Raw genomic sequence first — 23,793 nt, 5'->3', positions numbered from 1 at the left:
AACATGGGGGTGTTTTCCAGTAGCACTTTTTTCAACATTCAAGACTCATACTGTGTGGACTCGATAAAATTGTTCTGGATGGAGGAAAGGGCTGTGATCATTGACCGTCTGCAAACCAAAGACAGTGTGGAAGCCCTAGGTAAGACTTCATTGTTTGTGTGCTTACAGTACACCACAGGCATTTAACATGGATGTCCTGCTTTTTTTTTTTATTACTTCTGTCTCTTACAATTTTCAGCTGATGGCCGCATGGACTCGCCAGGCTACTGTGCACAGTATTGCACCTACACTACATTGGAGAATGATTCCAGAGACATCATCTCCGTAGTGAACATTGACAAGAGGGAGACCCAGAGAAACTCTGTCATCATGGAGAAAGAGAGCTGTTCATTAGGACCATGGATCAGCTAATTACGGAGATCCGCTAAAAGAAATCTGCACAGACGCACATGTTCAGATTTCTGCTCTAAGGAGTAAGTTTGTTATGACCATGCACATCTAAAATGTGTATTTTAAGAGATTTAATCGTTTTTAGAAATATATATATATTCATATTTTTTCAGACCCATTGAAAGGAAAATATAAAGACATGGAATACAGCGCTCTCTCGATATGTGGCATGGAGCCAAGAACCTGTCCAAGAAAATCCATGCAGTGAGTATGTAATGATAGATATTGCAGTATGTTTTTTTGTATATGGAAAATATTGCTCCAGTGTTGCGAATTGTTATCATATCTAGACAGCACAGATTAAAGGCCAGGCAGAACTCATCCTGTGGACGGAAGGAGGTTGTCAACCACTTTTGTGGTACTGTAAAGGGCGCATTCATACGAGTTTATTGTAAAACATATTTATCTTGTCTTATTTATTACTCTCATTTATGTGTTATGTTTGAGTGGTGATGTACTTACTGTATTGTGCTTAGCTGTGAGCTAGCACTCGTCCCTGAGTTGCTAAAATCATATCTGCAATAGGCAAAGTGGATAATGACACAGATTAGATTTTTTTTATGCATGCATTGCAATTGTATGTCTCAGGACCTGTGGAGAGGTGTTATTCACCATGTGGTGAATGAACACACATGGACACTGAGACATTGTGAACATGACTGCCTGTGGGACAACCACACCAAGGAATGGATAAAAAAGGGCTCTCCAGCACATCAGGCTTTCACAGACATCATCCTCAACACAAGGTGGCTGAAGGATCTTCATAAATACCTGAACTTCAGGTGGGTTACATATTTTCTCAAGGATCCTTCCCCCTATTTAGCAATTGGTTACAGATAATGGACCATTATGCAATACTGCAGTACTGTCCTCCAGGACCACCAGAAAATGTATACAAAATATTGGTCTATTGGTCACAGAGGAGATGGATGGGAAACCATGCATCAGGGTGATGTTTGACATGCACACAGCCAAAGGAGGATTACAACTTAGTTGATTTCATGACGGATTCATTATGACTTCTCTGTGTCCTTTGTTTTTTACAGATCAACAGCTGATCTTGAGACCTACCAGAACAATATTCTGATGTACGCCAACAAGCGTTTTTCCTTTTCCCCACCAGTCTGAGGCCAGAACACTGCTTCAAGGCCTGAAGGTAGGCCTTGAAATACATCCACAGGTACACCTCCAATTGACTCAAATGATGTCAATTAGGCTATCAGAAGCTTCTAAAGCCATGACATCATTTTCTGGAATTTTCCAAGCTGTTTAAAGGCACAGTCAACTTAGTGTATGTAAACTTCTGACCCACTGGAATTGTGATACAGTGAATTATAAGTGAAATAATCTGTCTGTAAACAATTGTTGGAAAAATTACTTGTGTCATGCACAAAGTAGATATCCTAACCGACTTGCCAAAACTATAGTTTGTTAACAAGACATTTGTGGAGTGGTTGAAAAACGAGTTTTAATGACTCCAACCTAAGTGTATGTAAACTTCCGACTTCAACTGTAAATAATTATCGGCCCATTTCCAAAATCTCTTGCCTAGCAAAAATCCTGGAATCATTGATTAATACTCAGCTTAGATCCCTTTTAAGTGCTACATCTTTTCTGAATGTAAAACAGTCAGGGTTCAGACCAGGTTATAGTACCATCTCTGCTACTTCTATGGTTTTAAAGGATGTCATAAATTGTTTAGATACGAAAAAACACTGTGCTGCCCTCTTCATTGACCTGTCCAAGGCTTTCGACACTGTGGATCACACCTTACTTATTCAGAAACCGTCTACGATTGGCTTAGATCAGGCTGTTTGTAGCTGGTTTGAGAATTATTTAAAGGACAGAACACAGTGTGTACTTACTGATGCCGTTAAATCTGGATTTTTACACATAACAATAGGTGTCCCACAGGGTTCGATTCTTGGTCCAGAGTAGCAAAGAAAAAGTCCAGTGTCTGTGTTTTTTTGCCCATCTTAATATTTTATTTTTATCGGCCAGTCTGAGATATGGCTTTTTCTTTGCAACTCTGCCTGGGTCAGCATCCCGGAGTCGCCTCTTCACTGTTGACGTTGAGACTGGTGTTTCGCGGGTACTATTTAATGAAGCTGCCAGTTGAGGACCTGTGAGGCGTCTGTTTCTCAAACTAGACACTCTAATGTATTTGTCCTCTTGCTCAGTTGTGCACCGGGGCCTCCCACTCCTCTTTCTATTCTGGTTAGAGCCAGTTTGCGCTGTTCTGTGAAGGGGAGTAGTACACAGCGTTGTACGAGATCTTCAGTTTCTCTGCAATTTCTCGCATGGAATAGCCTTCATTTCTCAGAACAAGAATAGACTGACGAGTTTCAGAAGAAAGTAATTTGTTTCTGGCCATTTTGATCCTGTAATCGAACCCACAATTGCTGATGCTCCAGATACTCAACTAGTCTCAAGAAGGTCAGTTTTTTGCTTCTTTAATCAGTATAACAGTTTTCAGCTGTGCCTTTTAAAATGATAAACTTGGATTAGCAAACACAACGTGCCATTGGAACACAGGACTGATGGTTGCTGATAATGGCCTCTGTACGCCTATGTAGATATTCCATAAAAAATCAGCCGTTTCCAGCTACAATAGCCATTTACAACATTAACCATGTCTACACTGTATTTCTGATCCATTTTATGTTATTTTAATGGACAAAAACGTTTAGTGACCCCAAACTTTTGAACGGTAGTGTAAGTAAAGAACTGAAGGCAGGAATATCAGGTAGAATTGCATCAGACCTCAGAGTGAGTTATAACAAAGCCTGTAGAAGATGATACCTATGCAGTCAATAAATAGTTGTCTTTTTATAATTTCACAGTATTGGTACACTAAACCTCCACATTCCTCATTATTTCCCTCCCCCCTAGCGTTGGGTGAAACTCGAGACCATGCAGGAGCTACAGAAACCTCCTCCAGCTCAGCAACCCTGTGAGAAACCCAGGTAACAACCCACATACATACAGTTGAAGTCGGAAGTTTACATACACTTAGGTTGGAGTCATTAAAACTTGTTTTTCAACCACTCCACAAATGTCTTGTTAACAAACTATAGTTTTGGCAAGTCAGTTAGGACATCTACTTTGTGCATGACACAAGTAATCTTTCCAACAATTGTTTACAGACAGATTATTTCACTTATAATTCACTGTATCACAATTACAGTGGGTCAGAAGTTTACATACACTAAGTTGACTGTGCCTTTAAACAGGTTGGAAAATTCCAGAAAATTATGTCATGGCTTTAGAAGCTTCTGATAGGCTAATTGACATCATTTGAGTCAATTGGAGGTGTACCTGTGGATTTATTTCAAGGCCTACCTTCAAACTCAGTGCCTCTTTGCTTGACATCATGGGAAAATCAAAAGAAATCAGCCAAGACCTCAGAAAAAAATGTGTAGTCTTCCACAAGTCTGGTTCATCCTTGGGAGCAATTTCCATACGCCTAAAGGTGCCATGTTCATCTGTACAAACAATATTATGCAAGTATAAACACCATGGGACCACGAAGCCGTCATACCGCTCAGGAAGGAGACGCGTTCTGTCTCCTAGAGATGAACGTACTTTGGTGCGAAAAGTGCAAATCAATCCCAGAACAACAGCAAAGGACCTTGTGAAGATGATGGAGGAAACAGGTACAAAAGCATCTATATCCGCAGTAAAACGATACCTATATCGACATAACCTGGAAGGCAGCTCAGCAAGGAAGAAGCCACTGCTCCAAAACCGCCATAAAAAGCCAGACTATGGTTTGCAACTGCACATGGGGACAAAGATCGTACTTTTTGGAGAAATGTCCTCTGGTCTGATGAAACAAAAATAGAACTGTTTGGCCATAATGACCATCGTTATATTTGGAGGAAAAAGGGGGTTGCTTGCAAGCCGAAGAACACCGTCCTACCTGACAGGTCGCTTCTACCAGGTGGCGTGGCGAGAATCTGTCTCCGCACCACGTGCTTTCACCACTGGTGTCCTCCAGGGCTCAGATCTAGGCCCTCTCCTATTCTCTCTATACACCAAGTCACTTGGCTCTGTCATATCCTCACATGGTCTCTCCTATCATTGCTACCGCAGACGACACACAATTAATTTTCTCCTTTCCCTTCTGATAACCAGGTGGCGAATCGCATCTCTGCATGTCTGGCAGACATATCAGTGTGGATGTCGGATCACCACCTCAAGCTGAACCTCGGCAAGACGGAGCTGCTCTTCCTCCTGGGGAAGGACTGCCCGCTCCATGATCTCACCATCACGGTTGACAACTCCATTGTGTCCTCCTCCCAGAGTGCAAAGAACCTTGGCATGACCCTGGACAACACCCTGTCGTTCTCCGCTAACATCAAAGCGGTGACCCAATCCTGCAGATTCATGCTCTACAACATTCACAGAGTATGACCCTATGTTACACAGAAAGCGGCACAGGTCCTAATCCAGGCACTTGTCATCTCCCATCTGGATTACTGCAACTCGCTGTTGGCTGGGCTCCCTGCCTGTGCCATTAAACCCCTACAACTTATCCAGAATGCCGCAGCCCGTCTGGTGTTCAACCTTCCCAAGTTCTCTCATGTCACCCCGCTCCTCCGCACACTCCACTGGCTTCCAGTTGAGGCTCGCATCTACTACAAGACCATGGTGCTTGCCTACGGAGCTGTGAGGGGAACGGCACCTCCTTACCTTCAGGCTCTGATCAGACTCTACACCCAAACGAGGTTACTACGTTCATCCACCTCTGGCCTGCTAGCCCCCATACCTCTACGGAAGCACAGTTCCTGCTCAGCTCAGTCAAAGCTATTCGCTGCTCTGGCACCCTAATGGTGGAACAAGCTCCACCACGACGCCAGGACAGAAGAGTCACTGACCACCTTCCGGAGACACTTGAAACCCTACCTCTTTAAGGAATACCTGGAATTCTCCCCCCCTCCTACGAATTCTAGCTAGGTGGCTAACATTATCAAGCTGGCTAACATGTTAGGCTAGTGGTTATGGTTAGGGTTAAGTTTAGGAGTTAGGTTAAATGGTTAATGTTAGCTAACATATTTGCAAAGTAGCTTAAAAGTAGTAAGTACTTGAAAAGTTGCTAAAGTTGTCCGTGATGAGATTCGAACTCGCAACCTTTGGGTTGCTAGACGTTCGCATTATACACACACCCAACCACCCTACTTTCGTTTTGCCTTAAAGGAAAAATCCACTCAAAACCACTCATTCCTATAATTTACAGTGTTACATAACACTAATATGTGAGAACAATATTTTTTCTGAACAAATGTTTCATTTTGTCATTTATAATAAGGTTGGTAGCAACATGTGGAAATCTGTTGCAGCTCAAGTTGACTACAAAACCCACAATGCAATGCTCTCTATGAGCTGGCTAGCAAACATAGCTACACACAATACCATAGTCAATATCAGCATGTGAAGTAGCTAGTAGCTGTTAAATCGCCTAAACAAACTCCACTATCAATTTAGGAGTCTACAGTCTAACCATGTTCAACCGCCATCGATGTGTCTGAGTGGTCGATAATAGACAGTACTGTGCAGCCGTCTTCATCGACCTGGCCAAGGCTTTCGACTCTGTCAACCACCGCATTCTTATTGGCAGACTAAATAGCCTTGGTTTCTCAAATGACTGCCTCGCCTGGTTCACTAACTACTTCTCAGATAAGAGTTCAATGTGTAAAATCGGAGGGCCTGTTGTCTAGACCTATGGCAGTCTCTATGGGGGTGCCACAGGGTTCAATTCTCGGGCCGACTCTTTTCTCTGTGTATATCAATGATGTCGCTCTTGCTGCTGGTGACTCAGATCCACCTCTACGCAGACGACACCATTTTGTATACATCTGCCCCTTCATTGGACACTGTGTTAACAAACCTCCAAATGAGCTTCAATGCCATACAACTCCTTCCGTAGCCTCCAACTGCTCTTAAACACTAGTAAAACTAAATGCATGCTCTTCAATCGAACGCTGCTGGCACCCGCCCACCCGACTAGAATCACTACTCTCGGCGGGTCTGACCTAGAGTATGTGGACAACTACAAATACCTAGGTGTCTGGTTAGACTGTAAACTATCTGTTTCTGTATGATAAATTGGATTAAGGAATAAAGACAGACACCAATGTTCAGTTCAATAGCCTTGTTAAGCCTTGTACAAATCCCTACGCGTGGAGTCTGGGAACAGTCCAACTAGTCGATTACCTATCAACTAGACTCCGTAACATCATCCTTTTCAATAGAAAGTGCAAACATAACGGCATAACATTGCGTTCTTAACAGTCAAGTCATAACAATTGAAAAGCATGACATTTTCTTTTTTACTTCAGCTGTCATCTTCCTTTTTTTTTAAATTAACAGACAACAAGTTAAGTCTCTTGCTTATAGAGTAAGCCTGTCCGGTGGCTTGCACAGCCGACCCACCCGTGAGTAAGTATTGGCTCTGACAGGGGTAGGATTAGGGCCACGAGCTGGAGAGTTTGGTGGGGTAGAAGCTTCACCTTCAGTTGGCTCATGTCTCAATTCTGCACCCCTTACCCTTAGGCCTGGACTGTGATCCAGCTCATCTAAGTGAGTGTATGGCATGTTCTGGTTTGTCTGCTCTGCTACTGCGCAGATCCACCCGATTGCGACTGATAGAGGGAGCCACCAACATCCACCAGGTAAGAACGTGGTGCAACTCTCTGTAGGCATGTGCCCAGCCTCCAAAGTCCTGTGTGGTCTCCCCGGCAGCGGTTTCATCCTTATAGTTTCACCCACCTCCAGCTCTGGTAGGTCTCGAGCAGTCCGGTCGTAGAAGCACTTAGCGAGCTGCTTTCTGTGACGCAGTTTGTCCGTGACGCCAACCATGACGCAGGGCTCAAGTAGCTTGTTAGCTACGGGGATAGTAGTCTTCAGACGTCTGGACAGAAGGCGTTGTGCTGGGCTGCTGTCCATGTTTTCGGTGGGTGTGTTCCTCCACTGTAAGATCGCTTTCCATGGGTCGTTGCTGTCGCGCAAGGCCCTGCTTAACAGGTTTTTGCAATCTTGACAGCTGATTCTGCCTTGCCATTTGCTTTTGGGTGTCTTGGAGAGGAGGTCACGTGGTCAAACTCCCATTCTGAGGCAAAACGCTTGAACTGTGCAGTGAATTGTGGTCCATTGTCCGTGATTACCTTGTCAGGCTGACCTTGCCTTGCAAACTGCGCCTTGCAGCGCTTTATGACCGTCTCTGCGGACAAGTCAGGGAGCAGTTCAATTTCCCAAAAGTCAGAGTAATGATCAACGAGGAGAAGATAGTCCCTTTTGTCTGTGGCTGAATAAGTCCATGCTGATGATTTGCCAGGCCCTTGTGGGTAGTTCGTGGTGACATCATGGTTTCCTTTTGCTGTTCATGAGCGTACTCGTTGCATGTGGTACAGTTGCTGACAAAGTCTTTAATTTCTGCTTGCATGTTTGGCCAGTATAATGTTTCACGCGCCTGACGGTAGCATGCGTCACCTCCGACGTGACTGGAGTGTATGCGGGTAAGCATCTCTGGACGTAGTGATTTGGGAATAATGACCTTCTGACCTCTGAACAAGACGCCATTTTGCACACTGATCTCATCTCGAAAGGTCCAGTATTCTCTCACTGTGAAAGGTGTCTCCTCTTTCAGATATGGCCAACCTGCTAGAGCCATGGACTTCAGTGACTGTAGGTGTTCGTCCTTGTCAGTATGTTGCCTGATCTGGGCTAGGCGGTGATCTGTCACGTTTTAAGTAGTCTGCCTGATTGATCTGTTGAACATCTTGTTGTTCCTGCTGTAGCGAGCAGATGGCCTGCCGCTGATAGGCAGTGCCTCTACCTGTACATTGTGCTGTTGCCCTGCTCAGTGTGTCGCTGATGTACATCTCAGGTCCTGGCTTGTAAATGACCTTCAGGCTGTAGTTTTGCAGAGTCAGGAGCATACTTTGAAGCCTCTTGGGCGCGTTGAGGAGAGGTTTACTGAATATGGCAATGAGTGGTTTGTGGTCAGTTTCAGCGGTGACCAGCTCTCGACCATATAAGTAGTGATGGAATCGCTGGCAGGAGAAGACGATGCTGAGGCACTCTTTCTCAATTTGTGCATAGTTTTGTTCGGTGGGGGTGAGCGCTCTCGAGGCAAACGCAACGGGCTGGCCTTCCTGCATAAGGCAGCATCCAAGTCCCCTTTGGCTAGAGTCGCTCTGGATTGTGACAGGCTTCGTGACGTCGTAGTAGCGCAACACTGGCATGGATGAAGCCAGAGATTTCATCTCCTGCACTGCGGCCTCGTGCTTGGGTAGCCAGTGCCATGGTGTGTCTTTGTCCAGCAACCGGCGCAGAGGCTCACAGACTGCTGATAGGTGTGGCATGAACTTTGCAAGATAGTTTGCAAAGCCGATGAGACGCTGTACTCCTTTTGCATCAGACGGGTTTGGCATGTCGAGGATCGCTTGGACCTTGTCTGGGTCCGGCTTCAGGCCTTTTGCCGAGAGAATGTGGCCATGGAAGTGGACGTCTTTCACCTTGAACTGCAGCTTCTTCAGGCCAAGACGAAGCTTAACTGATCGGCAGCGCTCCATCAGTGCCAGGAGCTTCACATCGTGGTCGCGTTCTGCTTCTTCGTCTGTTTCACCACAGCCTACGATCAGGATATCATCGGCGATGGGTTCAATGCCCTTGAGCCCAGCCAGTAACTCGTGCTGCTTGCGTTGGTAACCTCAGGCGCCACTGAGACACCAAACGGGAGCTTGAGCGAAGCGTTTCCGACCCCAGGGGGTCCAGAAGGTAGTCATGAAGCTGCTTTCTTCGTCCAGCTTGCATTGAAGGAATGCATCTCGGGCATCCACCAAGGTGAAAATCCTGGCCTTGGGAAGCTTATAGAGGACATCCTCTAGTGTCGGCATGATGTAGTGGGATCGTTTCAGTGCTTGGTTCAGATGCTTTGGGTCGATGCAGACCCTCAGCTTCTCTGGTTTTTTCACTATGACCATATTGCTGATCCAGTCAGTTGGTTCAGTCACAGATGTCATGTGGCCATCGGCCTCGTACTTGTCCAGCTGGGCCTTCACAGCCGCTTTCATTGCAATGGGCACATTGCGAGGAGCACACTGGACTGGAGTAATGCTCTCATCCACTTCAAAGTGTACCTCCCCAGGCACTGATTCAACGGGCATGTTGAATACACCGTCATATCTGCTGAGTAGTTGTTCTTTGGACAGGGGTCCATGCTGGACATGATCCACAATGTGCAGGTCATTTGGTACAGTGAACTGCATCAGTCCCAGGCGTTCGCATGTAGAGCCTGAGAGGAGAGGATTTTGACTGGTTTTCACAATCTCGAACTCCAGCTTGTGTTTGCGTCCCCGAATAACACATTCGGTCTCAAAGGTGCCCATAGAGCTCATTAGTTCTCCTGAGTACAGCTTTAGTCTAGTATCGCTGGGAAATAGATGTGTCAGGTGCCAGATTGATTTTGTCTTTGTAGCTCATTACGTTGCATGTAGCACCCGAATCCAGTTGACATTGTTGTTGCTTGTTGTGTAATCGTAGTGTCACAAACCATTTCTTCCCTCTTGAGTGTACAGCCCCAATGGATTCATGCATGTAAATGTCACTTTCACTGTTCAGCTCTGAACATTGAGTAACATCATCAACACAGCGAATCTTGCCCTCACTCACCCTTCTTTTGCTTTTGAGACACACTTTTGCAAAGTGATTATTAGTTCCACAAGCTCTGCATGGTTTTCCATAGGCCGGGCAGTGCTCTTTGCCACGTGTGTGTGTATTCCCACAGTATTTACATGCTACGGGGCTCTCTGTGTTCACCGTTCGTGGTGAATTACTCTGCCTCGATTGGTTTTGTCTGAATGTCTGCCTAGCAACAGCGTGAACAGTATCAACGCTCGGAGCGTGGGGTTTCCGTTCCATTGCTCTCATTCTCATGTCAGTGACTTCAGCAGTGCGGCACATTTCGATGGCAGTTACTAATGTTAAGCCTCTCTCTCAGTAGACGCCGGCGTATTCTCATTTGCAAATTCCCAGTACTATTTTGTCACGAATCAGTTCATCTTTCAATCCCCGTATTCACAAGTGGCGGATTTCTCTCTCAAACGGGTTACAAAGTTGTGTCACTGACTCACCCTCTTCCTGTTTGCAGCTTCCGAAAACGAACCGCTCGTAAATTACGTTTCTGGCGGGTTTGAAGTAATTCCCCAATGCATCCAATATAGCCTTTGCATCACACTGTTGTCGTGCCGTGAGGGTGAGATTGTGCCGGTAGATATGCCTGCATTCGCTGCCCATTAAACTCCTCAGAGTTGCCGCTTGTACCTCGTTGGGTTTCTCATGTAGACCGGTCGCCAGCGCATAGTCCTCGAATTCATCCCTGAAGTTGTCCCAATTAGTATTCCAGTCCCCTGTGAGAACCATGTGATTTGGTGGCGGAATGTTCGCGCCATAGCAATGGAATAGGAGATTTCTTTGTCTTCAGTCATGGAGATAGGTAGTGATGCTAGCTAGCCAGCTAACACGAGTTGATCAGTGTTGTGAGTAGGAAACGGCTTGTGTTCGCATATGGAACGACTGCGCCTATACTGTACTTAGCTACAAAAATAACAAACGTGTGTTTTCCGAGCCACTTCTGATACCATGTTTCTGTATGATAAATTGGATTAAGGAATAAAGACAGACACCAATGTTCAGTTCAATAGCCTTGTTAAGCCTTGTACAAATCCCTACGCGTGGAGTCTGGGGAACAGTCCAACTAGTCGATTACCTATCAACTAGACTCCGTAACACTATCCTTCCAGACTCACATTAAGCATCTCCAATACAAAGTTAAATCTAGAATCTGCTTCCTATTTCGCAACAAAGCCTCCTTCACTCATGCTGCCAAACATGCCCTCGTTAAACTGACTATCCTACCTTGACTTCGGCGATGTCATTTACAAAATAGCCTCCAACACTCTACTCAGCAAATAGGATGTAGTCTATCACAGTGCCATCCGTTTTGTCACCAAAGCCCCATATACTACCCACCAGTGTGACCTGTACGCTCTTGTTGGCTGGTCCTCACTACATATTCGTCGCCAAACCCACTGGCTCCAGGTCATCTATAAATCACTGCTAGGCAAATCCCCACCTTATCTCAGCTCATTGGTCACCATAGCAACACCCACCCGTAGTCTGCGCTCCAGCAGGTATATCTCACTGGTCATCCCCAAAGCCAACACCTCCTTTGGCCGCCATTCCTTCCAGTTCTCTGCTGCCAATGACTGGAACGAACTGCAAAAATCTCTGAAGCTGGAGACTCTTATCTCCCTCACTAACTTTAAGCATCAGTTGTCAGAGCAGCTTACCGATCACTGCACCTGTACACAGCCTATCTGAAATTAGCCCACCCAACTACCTCATCCCCATATTGTTATTTATTTTGCTCATTTGCACCCCAGTATCTCTATTTGCACATCATCTCTGCACATCTATCATTCCAGTGTTAATACTAAATTGTAATTATTTTGCACTGTGGCCTATTTATTGCCTTACCTCCATTACTTGCTACATTTGCACAGACTGTATATATATTTTCTGTTGTATTTTTGACTTTATGTTTTGTTTACCCCATATGTAACTCTGTGTTGTTGTTGTTTTTATCGCACTGCTTTGCTTTATCTTGGCCAGGTCGCAGTTGTAAATGAGAACTTGTTCTCAACTGGCTTACCTAGTTAAATAAAGGTGAAATAAATAAAACAATTTTAAAAAATGTACCAGGCCACACACACAAACTGATGACAGGAACATACACATGGACAGCTTAAGATCTATGGCTAGCTGGCATAGTGAAGGAATGGGATTAAATTAGCATTGATCTAATGCTGTGCAGAGGGCCTGCAGTGCCAGACCATAGGTTTACTTTGCTCTGTAAACATGGCCTTACTTTTGAGAGTACATTACTTCATTAAAAGGCCCACCGTCATCACATGATCCCCCATTCAATTTGCCAAGCAGCTCCTCCTAAAAGGCTCTTCACAAAAAGTGACATCACACATCCCAACTTGCAAACAAAACATTGGTTTAGAAGACAAAATAAGAGTGACAACTTGATTCTAGCCTATTGAAACAACACAGAGCAGACCATCCCCCTCCCCAAACCCCTTGCTGCACACCTGAACCTTATTTTGATTTAGATTGTGTTCGGTGGTGTACATGTGAGGTCATTTTAATGGGTGATCATGTGATGACAGTGGGCCGTTAAACAGTTAGTTCAGATTAAATCTATAGAGGTCTTTACACAGCTAGATCCATTGATCCACCTATGCTGCTACGTCTTACCTGGACCACCTACCAGCCATAGCTTTATTAAAATATATTGATTGCCTCTTTACCCTCCTCTAATCCTCCCATCCCTTTGTTCATGGGGCTCTACCTGCCTCTAGGGGTGTATATTATGTCTGGGCTGACACACACATATTTTATTTCTTGTTAGGTGACAAGTGACACAAGGTTCTGGATCATAGGTGTTATTGATCTGGTTATATTCTGAGTTTCTGTTTTAGCCATTTATCAGTTTACCATGTTTCTTGGTAGCTAAGGGTTAACTTGCGTTTGATCATGTTCACATTGCATCTTAACTCCTTAAAGCTGGAATCAGTGAGTCGTCTGCGACCCCCAGGACGCACCTCTTTTGTTATTTCATTTGTAACGAAACCCAACACTTACCTTATTTTCTCACTTCTCTTTTTGGGTCGAGTTGATCCAGATCCAATACTAATGATGATGCTTGTTCAGTAGAACATTTCTAAAAAACTTTGTCCCTGCTACCACAACTGTTTATCTACAACTAGCTAGCAGCTGACTACTCTGCTGTTTACATTCTAGCTCTCTCACGCACGCTCATGAGTGCTCCCTCATGCCCAAGCGCTCTCTCACATCTATGCACTCTCCCACTCTCTCACAACTATAGATTCTGTATATATAAACAACACAAGAAGCGGGGGTAAGCCTGGGGTCATGGCCGACTCGCTGATTACCACTTTATATATGTCATTGAGTTCATTTGTCCAGGGGTAGTTATGTGTTTTATATCCCAGTTGAAAACTCCTCTGGAATATCGGTACCATAACTTAATCATTTCACGACTCTGTCTTATTTCACTGTCTTATGTCTTATTTCACTGGACATCCCATGTCTCCTTGAAGAGCAAGGCTTGGAGTATGTTCCCATTTACCTGCATAGACCTGGCACAAGTCATTGGTGTTAACTGTTGTTTTGAGGGTGACATTTCAAACATAGAATTATGTCAATGGTAACCAATTTTCAAATAGACATTGTCTCTAAAATGTGTAAAATTGTGACTTTGAAAAACAAATATGCAAACAAACTAATGTAAAATTATTATTTATTCAAGCACACTTTCAGATGTATAAATAAAATTGAACATTTTCCCAATTAAACTTTGTTATGCTGGGAGAAAGTGCAGTGATGACACTTTTGGGTGAGAAATAAACTAACAACCTTTAGAATCTTTGATATGACATGGTGTGCCCAGTAAGAAGGTTTTTGATGTCCTGAAGATGCACCTGCCAGGTGTTTGTGTGTGTAGAATGCAAACTGAGGGAGAGGTTGTGTTCTGTTCACAGCAAGTGACATGATGCCATACTAATGTCATGCCAATAAGTGTCTGGCAACGGACACTCTTTGGGTATAACACTAGTATGTCATCATGCCAAACGCTTTGAGAATCCTAGTGTCCAGGGTGGAACCCAGTGTACCGTGAATGGGGATCAGGGAAAGTGTCCCTGATTCTCCAAACACAGTAACTGGGGATGACAACTCGGTTCCCTGCACCAAGGGTACCATGCTGCCACATCACAAACTGTGTGTAGGCAGCATGCCGGTACTCCCGGGCGTCATCTCCAGGCTCTGCTGCATCAGCCACTGCCAACACGTCAACCCTATACCACCTGTGCAAACGTAAATATCCATTGTCTAGGCAGTAATGGGCGAAATGTGGCAGCTGGCTTACACAGAGGTCTGGTCCCTGACCGCAACACTTCCTCTCTCTGTCTGTAGGCATCTCCCTGCAGTTGCTACAGGTGCACCTGGTACATTTGCAGGTGGTGGCTCATCATTCCGCCGCCGGTAAATCTCTAGGACATCAAAAACCAACCCTGGCTCTCGCTGAAACATCAGCCTCACCACCTCCCTGTTGTCTGCATCATCCAGATCCCTGATGAGGAATTCCTGAATGAACAGATGCACACATAGCCTATTATCAGTAAGGCAGAATGTGATATTTCTCTCCACACCCAACTAAAGGTATTGCTCATATGTACGGTCAAGGTCTACGATTCATTCAATGCCAATTCAAACACTACTTTCTATTGAAAGTAGTATGTGTGGAGAAATACCAAAAAACAAAATGTATTCAGCATGGAGAAATACCAAAAACCAAAATGTATTCAGCCTCTCCTCATCCTCATTTCTGTCTCTCTGCTGCCTGCCTCTGCATGTCTGTCCTCTGCCCCTGGCTCTCCCTCTAGCCCTGCCTCTTGCTCTGCTAGTCGGACTGCCATCAATGACATTGTCCAACGCAACCTGCACATACAATGAATGACGTTAGCAAGATGTCGTGCTATGTGAAATACTTTCTTACATACACTGGCTGTTACAAAACAATTTCACAAGGTTGAAACTATTGCAGCTAGCTGTAGCTGCAACTGTGTCAAACTAGCTTTGGTTTAGCAAACGTTAGCAAGGGAACCGACAGAACACATCACGGAATATTTACAAATTGCACAACATTGCCATATGGTATTACAATACAAATACTTTTTGGAGTTTAACGTTATATTTCACCTCATCACTCGATATTCTGTGTCAAGTGGTTTTGTCTCCCGAGTGGCGCAGTGGTCTATGGCTGTGCCACTAGAGATCCTGGTTCGAATCCAGGCTCTGTCGTAGCCGGCCGTGACCGGGAGACCCATGGGGTGGCGCACAATTGGCACAGCGTCGTCCAGGGTAGGGGAGGGAATGGCCGGCAGGGATGTAGCTCAGTTGGTAGAGCATGGCGTTTGCAACGCCAGGGTTGTGGGTTTGATTCACAGGGGGGCCAGTATGAAAAAATATATATATATACAAAATAATGTATGCACTCAATAATGTAAGTCGCTCTGGATAAGAGCGTCTGCTAAATGACTAAAATGTAAATGTAAAATGTTAGCTAGTAGACTGCTGCTGTAGCTGTATGAAATGGCTGGCTAGCTAACTATGCCTATGTAAACAAATCCACACGTTTTAGAATGAAAGGGAGAGAGCATGCAAAGGTGGAGTGAATTTTAGTCTCATCTGACCAGAGTACCTTCTTCCATATGTTTGGGGAGTCTTCCACATGCCTTTTGGCGAACACCAAACGTGTTTGCTCATTTTTTTCTTTAAGCAATGGCTTTTTTCTGGCCACTCTTCCGTAAAGCCCATCTCTGTGGAGTGTACGGCTTAAAGTGGTCCTATGGACAGATACTCCAATCTCCACTGTGGAGCTTTGCAGCCCCTTCAAGGTTATCTTTGGTCTCTTTGTTGCCACTCTGATTAATGCCCTCCTTGCCTAGTCCGTGAGTTTTGGTGGGCGGCCCTCTCTTGGTAGGTTTGTTGTGGTGCTATATTCTTTACATTTTTTAAATAATGGATTAAATGGTGCTCCGTGGGATGTTCAAAGTTTCTGATATTTTTTTATAACCCAACCCTGATCTGTACTTCTCCACAACTTTGTCCCTGACCTGTTTGAGAGCTCCTTGGTCTTCATGGTGCCGCTTGCTTGGTGGTGCCCCTTGCTTGAGTGGTGTTGCAGACTCTGGGGCCTTTCAGAACAGGTGTATAAATACTGAGATAATGTGACAGATCATGTGACACTTAGATTGCACACAGGTGGACTTTATTTAACTAATTATGTGACTTCTGAAGGTAATTGGTTGCACCAGATCTTATTTAGGGGTTTCATAGCAAAGGGGGTGAATACATAAGCACGCACCACTTTTCCGTTAATTATTTTTTAGAATTTTTTGAAACAAGTTTTTTTTTTTCATTTCACTTCACCAATTTGGTCTATTCTGTGTATGTCCATTACATGAAATCCAAATAAAAATCCAATTAAATTACAGGTTGTATTGCAACAAAATAGGAAAAATGCCAAGGGGGATGAATACTTTGTATGATTTTTAAGTAATTCATTTGCATTTTATTGCATGACATAAGTATTTGATCACCTAACAAAATTCCGTATTGCCCAACGACAGCCCTGAAACCTGAAGGATCTGGAGAAGGTCTGTATGGAGGAGTGGGAAAAATCCCTGCTGCAGTGTGTTCAAACCTGGTCAAGACCTACAGGAAACGTATGATCTCTGTAATTGCAAACAAAGGTTTCTGTACCAAATATTAAGTTATGCTTTTCTGATGTATCAAATACTTATGTCATGCAATAAAATGCAAATTAATTACTTAAAAAGCATACATTGTGATTTCTGGATTTTTGTTTTAGATTCCATCTCTCACAGTTGAAGTGTACCTATGATAAAAATGACAGACCTCTACATGCTTTGTAAGTAGGAAAACCTGCAAAATCGGCAGTGTATCAAATACTTGTTCTCCCCACTGTATGTACAGTGAGGGAAAAAAGTATTTGATCCCCTGCTGATTTTGTACGTTTGCCCACTGACAAATAAATGATCAGTCTATAATTTTAATGGCAGGTTTATTTGAACAGTGAGAGACAGAATAACAACCAAAAAATCCAGAAAAACGCATGTCAAAAATGTTATAAATTGATTTGCATTTTAATGAGGGAAATAAGTATTTGACCCCTCTCAATCAGAAAGATTTCTGGCTCCCAGGTGTCTTTATACGAGGTAACGAGCTGAGATTAGGAGCACTCCCTTTAAGAGTGTGCTCCTAATCTCAGCTTGTTACCTGTATAAAAGACACCTGTCCACAGAAGCAATCAATCAGATTCCAAACTCTCCACCATGGCCAAGACCAAAGAGCTCTCCAAGGATGTCAGGGACAAGATTGTAGACCTACACAAGGCTGGAATGGGCTACAAGACCATCGCCAAGCAGCTTGGTGATAAGGTGACAACAGTTGGTGCGATTATTCGCAAATGGAAGAAACACAAAATAACTGTCAATCTCCCTCGGCCTGGGGCTCCATGCAAGATCTCACCTATGAAAATGTATGAAAATGTATGCACTCACTAACTGTAAGTCGCTCTGGATAAGAGCGTCTGCTGAATGACTAAAATGTAAATGTACACTGTATCTCTGATCAGTTTGATGTTATTTTAATGGACAAAAAATTGCTTTTCTTTCGAAAACAAGGACATTTCTAAGTGACACCAAACTTTTGAACGGTAGTGTATATACAGATGAAGTCGGAAGTTTACATACACCTTGGCCAAATACATTTAAACTCAGTTTTCACAATTCCTGACATTTAATCCTAGTAAAACTTTCCTGTCTTAGGTCAGTTAGGATCATCACTTTATTTTAAGAATGTGAAATGTCAGAATAATACTGTGGATATAGATACTTTTGTACCTGGTTCCTCCAGCATCTTCACAATGTCCTTTGCTGTTGTTCTGGGATTGATTTGCACTTTTCGCACCAAAGTACGTTCATCACTAGGAGACAGAATGTGTCTCCTTCCTGAGCAGTGTGACGGCTGCGTGGTCCCATGGTGTTTATATTTGATTACTATTGTTTGTACAGATGAACGTGGTACCTTCAGGCATTTTGAAATTGCTCCCAAGGATGAACCAGACTTGTGGAGGTCTACATTTTTTTTCTGAGGTCTTGGCTGATTTCTTTTGATTTTTCCATGATGTCAAGCAAAGAGGCACTGAGTTTGAAGGTAGGCCTTGAGATACATCCACAGGTACACCTCCAATTGACTCAAATTATGTCAATTAGCCTATCAGAAGCTTCTAAAGCCAAGACATCATTTTCTGGACTTTTCCAAGCTGTTTAAAGGCACAGTCAACTTAGTGTATGTAAACTTCTGACCCACTGGAATTGTGATACAGTGAATTATAAGTTAAATAATCTGTCTGTAAACAATTGTTGGAAAAATTACTTGTGTCATGCAAAAAATAGATGTTCTAACCGACTTGCCAAAACTATAGTTTGTTAATAAGAAATTTGTGGAGTGGTTGAAAAACGAGTTTTAATGACTCCAACCTAAGTGTATGTAAACTTCCGACTTCAACTGTATATATATTTGCGAGAGAAAAAAAACATATGGGGGATAATAATAATGTAAGTCGCTCTGGATAAGAGCGTCTGCTAAATGACGTAAATGTAAATGTAATTGGAAGTGATGCAGACAATTACATTGATGGAAGTTACAATCTATCTGCAATATTAAAGCTGATCTACCCCCTAATAAATAAATTAAAAGGGTTAGGGGAAGGGTTAGCTAACATGCTAAGTAGTTGTAAAGTAGATAAAATGTAGTAAGTAGTTTAAAAGTTGCTAATTAGCTAAAATGCTAAAGTTGTCCATGATGAGATTTGAACTGGCAAACTGTATTTTTTATTTTATTTTATTTTTTATTTAACCTTTATTTAACCAGGTAAGCAAGTTGAGAACAAGTTCTCATTTACAACTGCGACCTGGCCAAGATAAAGCAAAGCAGTGCGATAAAAACAACAACAACATAGAGTTACATATGGAATAAACAAAACATACAGTCAATAACACAATAGAACATCTATATACAGTGTGTGCAAATGTAGTAAGTTATGGAGGTAAGGCAATAAATAGGCCATAGTGCAAAATAATTACAATTTAGTATTAACACTGGAGTGATAGATGTGCAGAAGATGATGTGCAAATAGAGATACTGGGGTGCAAATTAGCAAACTAAATAACAATATGGGGATGAGGTAGTTGGGTGGGCTAATTACAGATCCCATCCACCCCACTTTAGTTTTTGCCTTAAGTAACCATCTGTCTTATCTAACCATATCAAACGTAACTTATCATACTCATTTGAGTGGTCAAGTTTACATTTACTATGTTACATCTAGTCTATGAGACGAGGCTGTAAAAACAGACCCAGACAAAACTGTTTTGTCCAAAAGCAGTGCATGGTTGATGTAATATAAATAAAACATCTGCTTTCAAATCAGTTGGTAAAAGCATTGGTTTATTACATTTTTTTATTTTTATTTTTATTACATACCTCAGAATTGTCTGAGCATAATTGCAATATTGGTACAATTTACACATGTAATATAAGCAGTGCTTTCTTTGTATTAAACTCTGCTCACATTATCAGGCACAGAGAGAGAATGTTTTCCAGACTGATTGAATTGATTCCACTTGTCGAGCACAATGATACTGTGGCCTCTGTATAGATTAGTGAGTGAAACATTTGCCAGTGGCTAACAGGGGATTTTATGTAATTTCCTGGGTAGTTTATCACATGCAGTAAACAGGAACCACAACACCAGTAAACACGGAGAGAGTAAGAAAACATGCCAACAGAAAACATGCTTAGTTAGATCACACAGGTAACTTCTGATAAATCCAATAACTTGGTACTGTCAAAGCTGGCGTAGGGGTGGTGTGGAAATCAGATGCAGGATGCAGAAGTAGTCCAAAAATACTTTAATCAAGTCCACAGAATGAATGGCTACAAACAGAGCCGGAGGCACAAGAAAAATAACACACTCAGCGTAAAAAACCAAACACGCACAATAGTGCGGACTCTCTACAGAAATAGAGCATAAACTTGACAAGAAACACCTGCTGACAATAAACAACTACACACAACCACAAGACAGAAACAACGAGAACTTAAAGGACACATAATCAAGACAAAATGAGAAACAGGTGTACCAAAACAGACCAAACCAAACGAACACAGAAACAACGAACGGTGGCAGCTAGTACTCCGGGGACGACGACCGCCGAAGCCTGCCCGAACAAGGAGAAGGAGCAGCCTCGGCAGAAACCGTGACAGGTACTGTCATGAATAGATACAGTGGGGAAAAAAAGTATTTAGTCCAGAAAATCAGAAAATCACATTGTAGGATTTTTTATGAATTTATTTGCAAATTATGGTGGAAAATAAGTATTTGGTCAATAACAAAAGTTTCTCAATAATTTGTTATATGCCCTTTGTTGGCAATGACACAGGTCAAACGTTTTCTGTAAGTCTTCACAAGGTTTTTCACACACTGTTGCTGGTATTTTGGCCCATTCTTCCATGCAGATCTCCTCTAGAGCAGTGATGTTTTGGGGCTGTCGCTGGGCAACACAGACTTTCAACTCCCTCCAAAGATTTTCTATGGGGTTGAGATCTGGAGACTGGCTAGGCCACTCCAGGACCTTGAAATGCTTCTTACGAAGCCACTCCTTCGTTGCCCGGGCGGTGTGTTTGGGATCATTGTCATGCTGAAAGACCCAGCCACGTTTCATCTTCAATGCCCTTGCTGATGGAAGGAGGTTTTCCTCAAAAATCTCACGATACATGACCCTATTCATTCTTTCCTTTACACGGATCAAGTCGTCCCTAGTCCCTTTGCAGAAAAAACAGCCCCCAAAGCATGATGTTTCCACCCCCATGCTTCACAGTAGGTATGGTGTTCTTTGGATGCAACTCAGCATTCTTTGTCCTCCAAACACGACGAGTTGAGTTTTTACCAAAAAAGTTCTATTTTGGTTTCATCTGACCATTCTCCCAATCCTCTTCTGGATCATCCAAATGCACTCTAGCAAACTTCAGACGGGCCTGGACATGTACTGGCTTAAGCAGGGGGACACGTCTGGCACTGCAGGATTTGAGTCCCTGGCGGCGTAGTGTGTTACTGATGGTAGGCTTTGTTACTTTGGTCCCAGCTCTCTGCAGGTCATTCACTAGGTCCCCCCGTGTGGTTCTGGGATTTTTGCTCACCGTTCTTGTGATCATTTTGACCCCACGGGGTGAGATCTTGCGTGGAGCCCCAGATCGAGGGAGATTATCAGTGGTCTTGTATGTCTTCCATTTCCTAATAATTGCTCCCACAGTTGATTTCTTCAAACCAAGCTGCTTACCTATTGCAGATTCAGTCTTCCCAGCCTGGTGCAGGTCTACAATTTTGTTTCTGGTGTCCTTTGACAGCTCTTTGGTCTTGGCCATAGTGGAGTTTTGGAGTGTGACTGTTTGAGGTTGTGGACAGGTGTCTTTTATACTGATAACAAGTTCAAGCAGGTGCCATTAATACAGGTAACGTGGAGGACAGAGGAGCCTCTTAAAGAAGAAGTTACAGGTCTGTGAGAGCCAGAAATCTTGCTTGTTTGTAGGTGACCAAATACTTATTTTCCACCATAATTTGCAAATAAATTCATTAAAAATCCTATAATGTGATTTTCTGGAGAAAAAAATCTCAATTTGTCTGTCATAGTTGACGTGTACCTATGATGAAAATTACAGGCCTCTCTCATCTTTTTAAGTGGGAGAACATGCACAATTGGTGGCTGACTAAATACTTTTTTTCCCCACTGTAAACCAAACCAGAGTATGTCGATACACCTGGAGTGAGTAGAATTTGAAATGGGACAGATGAAATGGGACAAATTAATTGCAGTTAAAAAGAGTTTGCGCTTCTCCAATGTGCACTTATCAGTAGTCAAACGTACTCTATGTCATAGTCTACATGTTGAGAGCACCAGTGGGGGTTTACAGGTAGGTTATCTTGACTCCAGAACGATTTGAAAACAGCGGTATGTAGAGATAATCTGTGCTATGTCCAACCACTCCTTCACTGTCAGATTACCACATCCTCTTCTCCTGTTCTCCTTCTTCTCCTCATTACGGCACTCATCTATCTCTCCATGATTATTGTGATAGACCAAAACAGGGGGAACAGTTAAAGTCAGGATCAATCAATCCCAGAATTGACCAACAACCACTTATGGAGGATTTGTGAGGTTTAAGCAATAGATGCGGTAAAGAGATCAATCGAACTCGACCAAAACAATGGAAATGCCATGGCAACGCCACTCACTCACGTGAGGGAAAGATTCCGAATCTGTTAATTGCACCCCCATCTAAATTAGCCTACATTTAGGTTATTGTTTCTATGTGTATTTAACACTATGTTGAGGTAAACATTTTAGTATAATGTTTGTATGGATGTCAACCCCAATGCATGTTCATGTCATCGTCACCAATCAACTGCATTACACTTAAAACTGGGTTCAACTGCCACCACCGATTTCTATATGCTAGCTATGCTACCAGGTTATACGAACGGAAGTTAGCATTTAGCAGACATTTTTTCTAACCCTGAAAATGATTATTTCGAAATATTATTCAGCGAAAACAGACAAATATATCCAAATAGGATTTCAGTAACCACATTGTGGGCCTGTTAGAACACAAAAATCATGACAGATTTGACGAATATCCACTTTGTAAGATCTGATTTTTATATGCGCCAATGACGGCATCTTCATTCTTTTCCCCATGGTCTACGTTCAATTGATCTCTTTACCGGCATGTATACTGTGATAATTCCACCTAGACTATCAGAGATATTACCATATGACTTGATCTTCATGTGTCACAGAGTAGGGGTAGGGGTTTGGGGTTGAATTGGAAGTGGGCAATAGAGTACACTCACATTCAGTAAAACAAGGATCATCTGAGGGCCCAGCTACAGTTAGTTTAAGAAGCACCAGAGTAGTGAACAGTCACTGAATCAGCATATAAACCAAAACAGAGAGAAGAGCAGAGGGAACAGTCTCAGAGTCAACACAGAGAGAAAGACTGAGTGTCCTTGGTGCTAAGTCCTTTGGAGGAGTCTAACACACTGATTAATGACCCTGGAGGCGGACACACACACAAACACACACACATGCAGCCAGAGAGTTGGGCAATCAATTCATCACACTTTATTTTGTGTGACCCCTACTACTGATGTGGCGGTGGCTAGAGATCTGCACAGAACACTCCTCTCTGCCTGCACCATTGTGGTAGCACAGGAAGACAGGCACGGCAATGTCTCGTCAGCGTAGCTGCATATACACACAATGCGCACGCACACACACACACACTTCTGTCAGAGACAGAGGGAATCCAACTCCCTCTGCTAAGGAGACACCATCATCTCCATAGGGGCTACATTATTGTGTGGGTGTATGAGGGTGAGTGAGGTTTTGGACAGAGGAGGACAGTGTGTGACTGTGTGTGTGGGTGTATGTTTGTGTGTTTGTTTGTTTGTGTGAGAGAGAGAGAGAGAGAGAGAGAGAGAGAGAGAGAGAGAGAGAGAGAGAGAGAGAGAGAGAGAGAGAGAGAGAGAGAGAGAGAGAG

At 43.2% G+C, this 23,793-nt stretch overlaps 1 long non-coding RNA gene across 1 annotated transcript; it reads left to right on the top strand.

Moving 5' to 3' along the window:
- Nucleotides 1-1,056: 1,056 nt before the first annotated feature.
- On the top strand, nucleotides 1,057-3,418 carry LOC121566272. The gene is made up of 3 exons (XR_006660483.1): nucleotides 1,057-1,232; nucleotides 1,497-1,606; nucleotides 3,343-3,418. It is a non-coding gene; the product is annotated as an uncharacterized LOC121566272 (long non-coding RNA).
- Nucleotides 3,419-23,793: the final 20,375 nt, after the last annotated feature.

This window comes from Coregonus clupeaformis, unplaced genomic scaffold (genome assembly GCF_020615455.1).
Source record: "Coregonus clupeaformis isolate EN_2021a unplaced genomic scaffold, ASM2061545v1 scaf2870, whole genome shotgun sequence".
In the NCBI taxonomy this organism is placed as follows: Eukaryota; Metazoa; Chordata; class Actinopteri; order Salmoniformes; family Salmonidae; genus Coregonus; species Coregonus clupeaformis.
Note: the sequence above shows the minus strand (reverse complement) of the source record. Positions and strands in the feature narration are given on the sequence as shown.